Here is a 12,999-nt window from a genome sequence, read left to right on the forward strand (position 1 = left end):
AATTCTTGCATGCTAATCTATTAGTATTTCATATTATAATACATCAGAATGCATTTACTTATAGTATACCTATAGTATTTTTTGCTTAGAATTGTGTAATTTTATATAAAGTAATATTTTGTGTTTCTAATATTGGTGCAGCTTTATGTTTATTTATTGTGAGTGACATTATGCGGTACCAATCTGTTCTTTAAAATTTTCCTAGCAAGGATTACATTTTCCTTTTTCACTAATCTTTTCTGCAGATTTTCAGAGAGCTGACGCAGGCTAATTAGTAATTGTTATATGGCTCTGTAGCCTACAAACATGTGATATGACCTTCAACACTTGAATTTTGACATTTGACTTTGGATTAAACTGAATTTTTTGGTTCAGAGCATCTTTGCCAGTCTTTTTCTATGAACTTCTAAGTTCAGATGAAGTTGCTGATCTTTGATGTAATTTAGCCTTGCAAGCAAGACCCTCCTTGATCAGGGAAGTAACACTTATGTAATGTCAAAATTACATTTGTGAGGAGGGATGTTATATAAACACAGCACTTGATGAATGCTAATTACATGTCCCATTCACAGGGAGTAATAAGCAAGGTCCCAATGGAGGATTTCCAAACCACTAGGCAAGCACAACTCATACTAATGAGCATGAACTAATTTGTTGTGATATTGAACAGAGGGTTGTTAATAGCAAGAGTCATCCCTCTCTGCTGAAATAATTATTCTAATCGTTCATTTCAAAGGTAATTAAAATCCTCTCACCTGGCACTTTGTTATGGGATTACCTGCACCAGCGGTTTGGGACCTTTGGTCAACAGGAAGTTGCATGTGTATCCTCTCTCAGCTGCCTAAAATCTTTGAACAGCCAGACCTGATCAACCATTCATCTGCTGGAAAGGTGATTTCAACTGATTCCAAAGTATCCTTGCAGCCATGTCGTATTATCATCCACCACCCTAAGGAGAGTGAAATTTTCTATTCTCTTTTTTCCATTTCAGGAAATTGTTAATTTTAGACACCCAGTGTTGTTCAGAGTCCAATTTAATCAGTTACTGACATTCATTAGAGAATTACTGCAGCATTAAATCTCTTCTGATCAGGTTTCAGTGGTTGTTCCTTCTTTCAAAATTGCCATTGCTTTTGAGGTTATGACTCTCCCTTTTGACTTCTGTGTTGTAGGTGCTATTGACACCTACCTGTATACACATTTTTTATTAATATTCTTCATAGTTCCCATGACTGTATTCCATTCTGTTGCTTTGGTTTGCTTTGGCTGTGAAAACCTTTATTTCAGACGACTTAGACTGTAAATCCTGGTACTCTGCCTCATGCACAGTAGGAATCATTCTGTTATATGTTCTCATTGCCACATGGTGTTGCTATTATACTTCCAATAGCTGGCTTCACCTTCAGTTGAGCCTGATAGTGATCAGTCACAGTTTCACCTTTTTCTCCACCTATATAAAGCCAGTGTATTTCATCTGTTTGTGTAACATTATACAAAAACATTTCTCACAATTAGAATGCATTCATTTATATTCTTAAGTCAGTATCAGCACTGTCCTACTGGGGAAATAATCTTTTTCTTCTGCTAAGTCGTATGATTGATGATGGTTCACTCGTGCAGCTGATGAACATTCGTCTTGTGTTTATGGCTTTAAAGAGCCATAAGCTCTCTAGGTTGGCATTATGGATATCTCTGTCTCTGATTAGACTCACATTGTTTAATTAGAGTGGAGAGGGAAAAAGACTGCAAATATTCACTGAATTTTTTTTTCTATAAGTGAAGCACTCTACAGCCGCAATACGCTGACAAGTAAATACTGTAGACACTGGGGACCCATGCAGAGTCATTTTGCAAAATCATTTTAAGTTATCTAAATGCTTAGTTTACTTACCCTGAATTTATTTGACAGATGAAATACATCACCTGAAAAATAATCACAGAGGCTAATTAGTATTAGTCTGAGCAACTGTTTCTGCAGTGTGCACAAAACTGAATACCAGGGTCACACTGTGAATCAAAGATCTACACTTGAAAAAGTGGATTTAATCCTATAGAAAGTTCTGCAAAGACTATGACTAATACAGCCAAGACATGTAAAAAATAAATAAAAATAATTACTTGCCTTCTCTCTTTTATTTGCTCTCTCTCCAATGAACAGCTGATTTGCATCTGATTACTACCCCTCCCCCCGCCCCTTCTATTCACCAGTTAATAAAGCAGTACAGTGGGGTCACTGACAGTGGTCTTTCTGCACTGTTCCAACAACCTTCCCTTCCACTGCTAATCCCCCACCCACTCATCCACCTGAGGTCTTGTATGGTAAACCTTCTGTTGCTTCTCAGGTGGGGTAATTTACCCAATCAGGCTTATCTGAGATAGGTGGCTGAGCTTTTCCACTAATGTTACCTTTAGTGGGTGATTTTTAGAGCCCAGGTGGATGTGGAGCAATTCAATTCAATTCAATTCAATTTTATTTGTATAGCGCCAAATCACAATACAAATCATCTCAAGGCACTTTACAAAAACTAAAACTAAAAACCCAACAATTCCCTTATGAGCAAGCACTTGGCGACAGTGGAGAGGAAAAAACTCCCTTTAACGGAAGAAAAAAACCTCCAGCAGAACCGGGTTCAGTTTGGGCGGCCATCTGCCTCGACCGGTTGGGGTGAGTGGATAGAGCAGAGAGAAAAGAACAGCAACAATAAACAACAAATAGACACTGCAGGTTGGTGGGACCAGTAACTGCACATCAGCGATAAACAGCTCCAGGACCAGGGACACCTGCAGAAGGTACAGAGAGAGAGAGAGAGAGAGAGAGGGAGGGAGAGAGCACAAACTAGGGGAGAGAGAGAGCACAAGGTTAGTAACATTCAATGGTGGAATATACATGAGGTGGGAGAGAAGGGGGGGGGGGGTTGCCACGACTCAACCTCTATATAATAGAGTGGATATTTTTCCTTTTATTTAAAGAGGTTAAAATATTACTCTCAGCTGCCATCCACTTTTATTACTTGTTACTGTGTAATTTATTTTTATTAACTAGTTATAGCATGAATTAGCAATTGTAGTTCTAGTGCTATAGGTTTCCTCATCAAATTATGTTTCTCCCTACTTAAGCTGAGCTCAGTTATATCTTTACCCTAACCAGATCCGTAACCCTACCCTAACCCAGGCCTAACCCAAACCACAGAGGATGACTTGGAGAGCATACTGGAAACACTGGTCAGAGTTGATACACTTGCACTTGTCAGAGGGTGTTGCCAATGCCAAACATTTTGCATCAAAAGAGCAAGCCAGACCAAGTATAGAAGGTGAAAGACATTCATATTGTCCTCCCTATAGGTGAGCTGAATTAGTAATGACGTTATTTAAAGAAACACAAGTGGGAAAGCTGTTTGCTTCCCATATCCCATTTTAAATCAATAGTCAGTGTTTTTACTTTAATAAGCACAGTAGTTATTTTTAGCACAAACCACGATCTTTCAATGAAACTTAACCAAGTTGTTTTTGTGGGTAAATCTGTTATGCACCACATTATTGTAACCATGATGACAAACGTTCAGTGCAGGATAATGGCCTACTGAGCTGATAATAATGGCCTATGCAGCTGAAAAAGAGGTGGAATATAGTCCTAACAACCCACAGCTACAGTCTCAATGACATCTAATAATGGTGGCCTATGAATGGTGTGATAACATTCAGTATACAGTAATTAAGTGCATTTTAAGAAAATATATAATCCACTGCATATGTGATTTTCTTCAATTTTGTTTCAAAGTAAAAAATGACAGTCACATTAAACCCCAACACAACACTGAGAATTTTATTTTGGAAGAAATTTATGGGCCAGAACTCTTAAAGTTGCTCCCATAAATATTTTTACATTAACAATAATTTCTAAATTTGTTTCTGTGTAACCCTAACTGCTGAGATCTCCTCCCAGTTGTAATATTCCACACTCTACAGATAAAGCCTTTTAGTTTCTTTCACTATTTTGGTTGAGCACAACTCTCACCATCCTCATACACCTAGCTGAATGTCTCGCATTGTTTTACGTGTCTGAAGCTGTGACCATGGGTATGACCAGTATCAGGCTATAAAATGATTCTATTCTCATGTTCTTTTTGTTTGTATGATTTTTTGCGTGTAACCCTGTTTTGCAGGGAATTCAATCATATTTAAAGAAATTGCAAAACTGTTAGATAGTATCAAGAGTCATAGATTAGTTCTGCAAAGAGCTCCCATGGGATCCATCTTACTAAACACTACATTTCATCTAAAGCCACCAGCTTGACAGGCCTGTCTATGGAATTGTTTTGGCTTTGGTGTGTATGATTGTGGAAACAAATCACTGGTGGGAAGTGACTCATAGCTAAAGTGGTTTGTGCTGTTTTAAAAGCTTGGTGTTTTTATTGTAAACATAAGAGGTCATCATGGGCCTATATAGCCCATGACATCATCTCAGGGACTGTCTGGTAGCCAAGTCTTGAAATGAAATTATGAATGCACCCATAGAGTTCCTGATAAGGACTTATTTATCAAACCTATTTTGCCTGGATGTGTCCTTGACAGTGCATCCACAAGGCTGTTTTAAAAGATAAGTATTTTCTTTTTTTCTTTTGTTCTTTTGGTTTGCAGACTGTTGCACATGCAGTTGCTTTCAACATCAGAGACAAGTTAATACAGTCAGTCATTCCTTGGCATCTTCACCTCTGGTTTTCTGTTCATTCACCCAGTCAATGGTCTGAGGCTGTGATAAAGATAGATGCCAAGGAAGTGGCCATTGCGGCAGTACATCAGTGTTGTACATCAAATGCCTGGGGGAGTGGGATAAGGTAATGTCTGAACCTTGAGCAGGTGGACACTATCATGGTGACAATGTCAGAGACTGACCCTTGGATGGTCAAACTCAACTGAATGAAGAGTTACTGTGTACATAAAAACCTAAACAATTCCAGCAAAACTGCTACTCTAACAGCTTTTCAATAGCAGTGCGCTTTCACTCTTTCTGAGTTACACCATGCAGACTATGATGATACATTGTAATATGAAACATTGTAATACGTTTTTCATCAAGTCATCAGTAGTTTACACAGTAAGAACAGTCCATGTGTATATTTGCAAATAACACTTTATGTGCATCAGTTCTCACTGCTTCCTCAATAACAATTATCGTCTAATTTGCAGACGTGAATTCCAATGAAATGTGGGATTATGCTGCACAGCCGTTGAAGTGACTGAGCGTGTTTCCAGAGCTGTGCGGCCCAGTGTTTATCTCCACATGGCTCCTTTTCAGCTGAGGATGCTTGTGACAGCTGCTTACTTCGCCCTACCTTGGCAAGGCTGATGAACTGTGACAGCTGATGTCTGAACAACCAGTCAAAGAAACTGCCTATAATGAGGAGTCTGCTGCTTGAGAGACAGATGCCATTATATTTCAGATAAAGTTATTCCCTTGCTCTGCTGGGGCCATACCGACTCTGGCAGGCTCAATGTGCCAGTGGATGTCATGTGTTGGGTTATTCTGAGATCACTCTGTGTTTGTTTTCTGTGCATTGGGGGGAGAAGCAAATATCTTGGCTATACCTACATGCATTGCTCTACACATATAGTTTCAGGAAAAAGGCAAAACCTTGCTACCGCTCTTATTTTTATTTATTTATTTATTTTTCTTGGCTGGAGTTGCACTTGGTGTCCTAACTGAAAAGCATTTCCCAAAGGATTAATTGTGTTCAGATATATTAAAGCGATTACAACTAATGTTTTTAATTAGTATATCATTAAAGGGTGACTGTACTGATTTTCAGCATGAGTCATATGGTTCTAGTTTGGGAAAATATGTGTCTGTGAATGACATTAAACTTACCTCTGCTATGTTAAAATATCTTTCTGATGGAATTGTGGAATTCAAACAAGAGAACAGCATATGGAGAGGAAGTGGCTGCTATTGATTTGTGACCACTGCAGCTGAGAGCAAGCCCCTGAAGCTGGGGTGGCCCACTGTGTCTGGTTAAATGTCTGTGGCAGATGCACAATAATTTGGAGACAGAATTGGAATCGTGTTATTTTTTTGTTTATTTGTTTTCAGGATGAAGCCAATGTCTCTAGAGAGGGTGAAGGAGCAATCGGTATTGAGCCTCACATGAACAACTGGTAACATTTTCCTGGATCTTTATTATTATTATTATTATTATTTTATTTTATTTTATTTTTTCCTGGATCTTTAAATGTAAAATGACAAAGCAGTGACACTAAAAATGTTAATTACAATTCTGTAAGTGAAATAAAATAGGCCATGTATGCTACAGTCTAAACTTATATGGTCTTACATGATTTAAAATACAATGTATTGTGGATACTGATAATGGTACTTTTTGTACTTACATAATGATCAGTTATAAAAGGCTTTTAATAAACCCTAACCCTACAGGTATAAAACATTGGTGTATCTCAACACAGTTGTAGACAACATACAGGTGCACCTCAATCAATTAGAATATCATCAAAAAGTTTATGTATTTCAATAATTCAATTCAAAAAGTAAAACTTGTATATAGATTCATTACATAGACAAATATATTTCAAGTGTCTGTTTCTTTTAATTTTGATGATTTTCACTTACAGCTAATGAAAACCCAAAATTCAGTATCTCAGAAAATTAGGATATTTAGAAAATATAATGTAAGAGAATAACCTACATGGAGGCACATGCAGAGAAGAACACAGCATAGAACAGGAACAAAGAAGGGTATAAATACACAGGGGAAATTAAGGACTACCAGGAAGTCCAGGAGCACTGCAAGCTCTGAATGCCAAAGCTGGTGGCATGCAATAGTACAGTGGCAAGGGCAATCAGCTTTGAGGTTCTGCTCAAGAAAGTTCTGGTTGATTATCTTGTAGCTTGTCAGTGATCCACTGCTGTCTTTCAAAGCCAGCTAAAATATACTCTACTGACACAATAAAATTGCATATAGAAACCAACAAATTCCAAGGTACTCTCTTCAGGATTAAAATGCCTTTATTGCTTAAGGCATCTTAATTGACTCAAATGAGTCCCAACGTGTTTCGGCTTTCAAGCCTTCATCAGGAGGACAGACAAAAAAAAGCTAAAGTAAGCAGTATGAGCTTTATACATGTACTCCACCAATCGGGCTTCTACACCTGTATGTGGGTGTAGGCCAGGGAGGTGACACCTAAGTGTATATTAATTTAAAACAGCCAGCAGATGGCAGTGTAATACAGTAATGAAGACAGGATTAAAAATGAAACAGTGGATAATACAAAAATAGTAACCACAAATATCACAAAACAGTCTATAAGAACACAGTGAAATCCAGTTCTTCATTTAATCCAGGATGTTTTGTTGTCTGTAGTTTATGAATCCAGAAGTATTCCCATTGTTTCAATTTTTAAATTCTATTTCCTTTTTGTATAGAATCTGGTATGTGATCTATTCCAAATGCTTAATGACTGGCTGGATTATTGTTATGGAAGTGTGAAAAGTGTTTGGCCATGGGGTAGTTTGTATTACCTATACGGATTGCATATTTATGCTCCGCCAACCTATACTGTAGATGCCTTTTTGTCATCCCAATGTAAAAAAAAACTTTGCATTAGGGGCATTCCAGTCTGTAGATGACATGAGTTGTTTTTCAGTTGATGAAATGGTTAATTCTATATTCTTTTTGTGATCCAGAAATGTCTTTGTTCATAGTACATTGGTACAGTGTTTGCTAATATTACATTTGTAGGAGCCCAGTGGTCTGGATCCAAGCCAAGTCTTATTAAATTGGTTGATAACTGTGGATCAATTTATCTTGAAGAGTGGGACATCTTTTGAAACTACTCAGGTATGGCTCTGGGAAGATCCACCCCTTAATCACTTTCAATAATGCCACAGTTTCTTTTGATAATTTGTTTAATTCTGTCAGTTTCCCTACTATAGGTAGTACTGAAGATTACACATTCTGTAGTTGTTCCAGATGTATTTCTTTGTAGTAGGGAGTCTCCGTTTAAATTTTTGGCCTGAGTATACGCCTTCTGTAGAGTCTTTTTGCTGTAGCCTCTTTCCGGAAACTGAGCAACCATGTCTTTGGATTTGGCCACAGAATCAGAGTCCTGGCCACATATTCTGTGAACCCTTTGGATTGGATATTGGGATTAATCCCATTTTAAAAAGCCAGGAAATTCTTGAGGTTCTGCCTCTGACCCTGGCCAACACAAACACATATCATCAATGTAGCGTCCCCACCAAATAATGTGTTCAAGGAAACCATTCTTCTCATCATTAAAGATGATGATAAAGTTCTCTTCCCATTTACCCAGGTATAGACCTGCATATGATGGACTGTAGCAAGCACCCATGGCACATCCTTTTCACCTGTCTATAAACTTTGTTCTCAAATATAAAAATATTGTTGTTCAATGCAGTGGGGCTCATTTGAGTCAACTAAGATATGCCTTAAGCAATAACCCTAAAGAAACTGCCTTGGGTATTTTGTTGGTTTCTACATGTTTATTTTCCCTACCCATTTTACATGGCTTTAAGCTCCCAAGTTGAATTGAAGCATTGAAAATGTCTACTACAAATTAGAACTTGTGGTAAGAAATGGCCCAGTTTCCAACAATTTCCTGTAATATAACTATTGATATAAAACACACTAATAGGCAGCTTTAAAGTGGTTCTCATGGTCCACATCTGGAGTTGCTAAATAAAGAGGAGGTCATTGTGCAACCTAGACAACACTTCAGAAAAAACAAAACAAGATTTTTTTTCCTAGTATTGTCAGGAGAGATATTATAATATATATTCTTTACCATTTAACATCATGAGAGATATATGGATTTTTAAAAAAAAAAGGAAAAATGAAACTCAAACCCTGCCAATTCCGCACATGCACCTAGCAAACCCTCTGTGAAGGACTTCAGTGCTGAAAATGCTTCAGGTCACCATAGCCCTACTTTTTGTTAGATAAAAAAAAACAATAATATTTACAAGAAAGATGGGAATGTACACATTGCTAATAAAATAAAATGCAAATACAGATACATTTTGTTCAAATATCAGTCAATGCCGTTTACACTACACAGATAATTTCATTTAAGTAATTGTTTGAAGCCCAACAAAAAGATGAAAGTGAAAGTGACTTATATGGAATTTGTGCTCTGCATTTAACCCACTCAAGCATGCACACACTGCTGCAGCACCCAGGGAGCAGTTGGGGGTTCAATGCCTTGCTCAAGGGTCTCACCTCAGTTGTGGTATTGAGGGCACTACTGGAATAACTATATGCAAAGTAGTTAGAATTAGCTCCAACTTAAGCATGTACAAGAGTGAAATGCAGCATATGTGTGTTTTTGTGGGCTTGTTGTGACAGAAGAGATGTAAATGGCTTTATTTCCACTATTTCTACCTTCCAGGGGTAGAGAATGAAATCCCATAGAGTACCTCCCAACCACAATCTTGTTAAACATTAATTTTACTGCTGGCCCTTGTGAAAATCTGAGCAAGCTATACTGCACAGTAAGGAAAAGTAAGTAAGCAACGAATGTGCATACTTTGAATGTCATGTCTAAAATGTAGTGTGTGTGAACATGAAGGGAGTGACCTCTTCTTGTGTGGCAGTGAGCTGAAATGTTGGGTCAGGTCCACTTAGTGGCAAATCTATAGTGAAGTTTGGAATTAATAAAGGAAATTGAGATTACTTTATACAACCTGGCCTCAGCAGACACATCAGCAAAACTGTCAAGCAGAGGTCATTTGCAGTATATCCTGGCTTCCTACAGAGGAGGACCCAAGCCAAGTAGAAAATTGCTTACTTTTCACCTCCAACAGGGTGTAGTATTCTTTGTGGCCAGCAGCAAACATCTATTGTTATGTAAAAGTAATAGATCAGCACTTTTGTCAGAGCTTGTCAGGACTTACTTCTGTGTAGTTTAGTGAAGTAGCTATTATGCTACTGCCAAACATAGAAACATTAATGTGACAGCACACAGTACATCAACCAAATGTTATTATGCAAGCAACTATTATTTCAGTTCTCACTACATACCTTGTTTAGTTGCAGTTAACTAAAGTCAACTGTTTGCTTTGTTTAGCTGTTAGATAATTTGTTTTTACACACAATGTTGAATCCTTTTATAGGCTATCATATCATAAGAAATTTCAAATTTATCAGTTACGGTATATTTTTACTAATTTAACTGGTTTGCCAAGACTAGTACTGGTTTAATATTTATATCTTTATGTGTAGTTATGTGTAATTATATATTTGTTGTATTTTATGCTATAACCTTTACTGTGTGTGCTGTGCTTGTTTTTAGAAAATGTCTAGAGCTGATCGATGAAGATATCATGGAAGTTCAACATGTACAACCACCCTGCCACAATACACACCAGTTACATTTCCATGGCCTTTTAATTATTCAGTCATTCAGAACAATCCATACTTCCCTCTCTGATGAGCTGAAAGAGGCTTAATTCTCCTCCTCTCTTGAGTGACTTGGCACACTTATGATGGAGTCTTATTAATGTGACTTTTGTGGTCCCACAGTCAGGCCCATCGAATTCACAGATTAAACATAGAATTTATTCATCCAAATTCAATGTATATTTTGTGTACCCCAGGAAGAGCATAACCAAGTAACATTTTTCCTTTGTATTTTCTCCCTAATATTGGAGTCAGCATTTTCATTTTATTTCTCCTTTTTCATTTACTGCATGTGGTATGAAAAATTCAATGAAAAGTTTTCCCTTACTTTATCTCAATTCAGCACAGCTTTAATTGAATTTTCATCTGATTCAATTAGATTAGCTGGTGGGTAACTTGATCTTTAAAACATGCCCAACTTTATATACCAGAGATATGTTGCTCAAAAAAAGAAAAAAACATGAAAAAACCAAAACAACAACAAATGTTAAAACTATTGATCTAATCTGCAACAACAGGGGTTAGAGAGCACAAACATTTGCGAACATTACATTGGTTCCATGGTACTGTGTAATCATAGCAACGGCCAAATTAGCTTAGCCACTTAGGTCATGATACGTGGTGGTAAGAAGGGATGGAGAGGCGCAGGACCCACATGCAGGACACAGTTCTTTATTTAGGGTCAAAAATAGAGATGCACCGATTGATCGGAATCAGACGATTTTTCCTGATCTGTCTAATCTTAATCCTGATCCTTTTATTGCCAGCGGCGCAAGCAATATGATGTCACAGCCACTCACACACTCGCGTGTAAACATGTTGGTGTGAAAGTTCTTTTCTCTGAGTGAAGATGACAAGATGACAGTTTGTAACCTTTGTAAGGCCAAACAACTATTTTTGTTAGTCAGCCTACTTTGTTAGTCATATTTTATTTCAAACTTTTTCAAGGTGCAGAGCACTTTATTTTGTTGTTAAAGTTATTTTGTTATGAGAAGATCCTGTATACTTTATTAATTTCTTTTAATATAAAATTAAAAAATTCATGGACTAAAAGAAGATTTTTGTTAGTAGACCTCTACTATGTTAGTTACAGGAACTCATTTTATACCTTTTTCAAAGCACAAAGCACTTTATTTTGTTGTGAGAAGATCCTGTAATATTTACTAATTTCTTCTATTATAAAATTTAATTGAAGAAAATATTACTATATATACTTTCATTACAGTTCCTTAAAAAAAAATTGGAATTTTCAAAAATCGGAATCAGCAGGTCACACTTACTGAAAAATTGGAAATTGGAATCAGCCAAGAAAATTGCAATTAGTGTATCTCTAGTCAAAAACAGGTTCAGGTACCGCTGAGCAGCATGGGCATCTAAACAAAACTTACAGGCTGCGCCACTTGGCATCTAACCAAGCTAACTGTGTTAATCCACCAACAAATAACAAAGGAAATCAGGACATATATGTATATGTTCACGCGATTCTGAATTTTGGGCAAATTTTAGTGAGTTTTCACACATGTTCAGGGGGTCAAATTTGAGGTCGTTACGGAGAAAAATAATAGGGAAGAAGAATAATCCAAACGATTTCCAGGCCCACGCCCACCTAGCAATCACATCATATCTATTTTCCAAAAGCTGTTGCGCATTGCCACGTGATTGTAGGGTGTGGGTCAATGCTAGACGCTGCCTAAAGTTGTCCCCCTCGCCCCGCTTCTTCACTCCTGGCCCATTGAGCAGTTATAATAGTCCCTGAGCCTTCACCTTTGGTGGGTGCTCAGACCTAATAATTTCTACAATAGACAGTATTATAAAGTACCCATTTTTACAATCTCCAGTAACATAACGTACTGATCTGATTTGATCATTTCAAAAATCAAAATAATGCAATGTAATGTTAGAGCTAGCTGGGGCCAATTCTTCTCTGTTGTATGTGCATTTACAGGGTGCATTAGGTGATCTGCACCCTCTTGGACCCCTTGTGGTTTATAGACCCCCTCGCTGTCACTGGCCTGAAGACACAGAACAGAGCTGAGAGTAGGGGGGGTGCACAGGAAATATTTCCTCTAATTATTCCTGGGCTTGTGTCAAGGAATTGAGAGTACATGAAGCAGCATCTGGCAATTTCCTGAATGCCACTTATGTGTAAACTGAAATGCAGTTGCCCTGCTGGATGTGTGCTCTCTGTGCAAGATAGGGTTTCCAGAGACCTCTGGTGTGTATGGCTAAAAAGCATGAATTGCAATAGAGGAGAGAGGAGATCTCCCACATCAGCATAGACTTTGAACCTGAGATTCACTTCATTTAGTTCAGTGCTTCACACTGTGAATCTATTACTAGCAGGTTGAACTAAATCAAGTTCTCCTTGTGATTCCCCATGTCTACTGATTATATTTAACAATGTGGTCCCGCATGAATAAATGCACACAGTGTGTAAGAAGCACCGACTGACTCATATGTAACTGAAACTGATTGTCATTGCCGTTGTCATTGAAGACATTCTTGGGGATGGTTAGCTGTGCCCACAAAATGACATATCCTCTTATCAAGATTTTAACCACATCTGACA

The 12,999-nt window shown here is 37.6% G+C and overlaps 1 long non-coding RNA gene across 1 annotated transcript; it reads left to right on the top strand.

Moving 5' to 3' along the window:
- The first annotated feature begins 827 nt into the window (after positions 1–827).
- On the top strand, positions 828–7,850 carry LOC113136887 (uncharacterized). Its single transcript, XR_003296306.1, has 3 exons — positions 828–891; positions 6,089–6,153; positions 7,752–7,850. It is a non-coding gene; the product is annotated as an uncharacterized LOC113136887 (long non-coding RNA).
- The last annotated feature ends 5,149 nt before the right edge of the window (positions 7,851–12,999 follow it).

Source organism: Mastacembelus armatus, chromosome 24 (genome assembly GCF_900324485.2).
Source record: "Mastacembelus armatus chromosome 24, fMasArm1.2, whole genome shotgun sequence".
Classification (NCBI taxonomy): domain Eukaryota; kingdom Metazoa; phylum Chordata; class Actinopteri; order Synbranchiformes; family Mastacembelidae; genus Mastacembelus; species Mastacembelus armatus.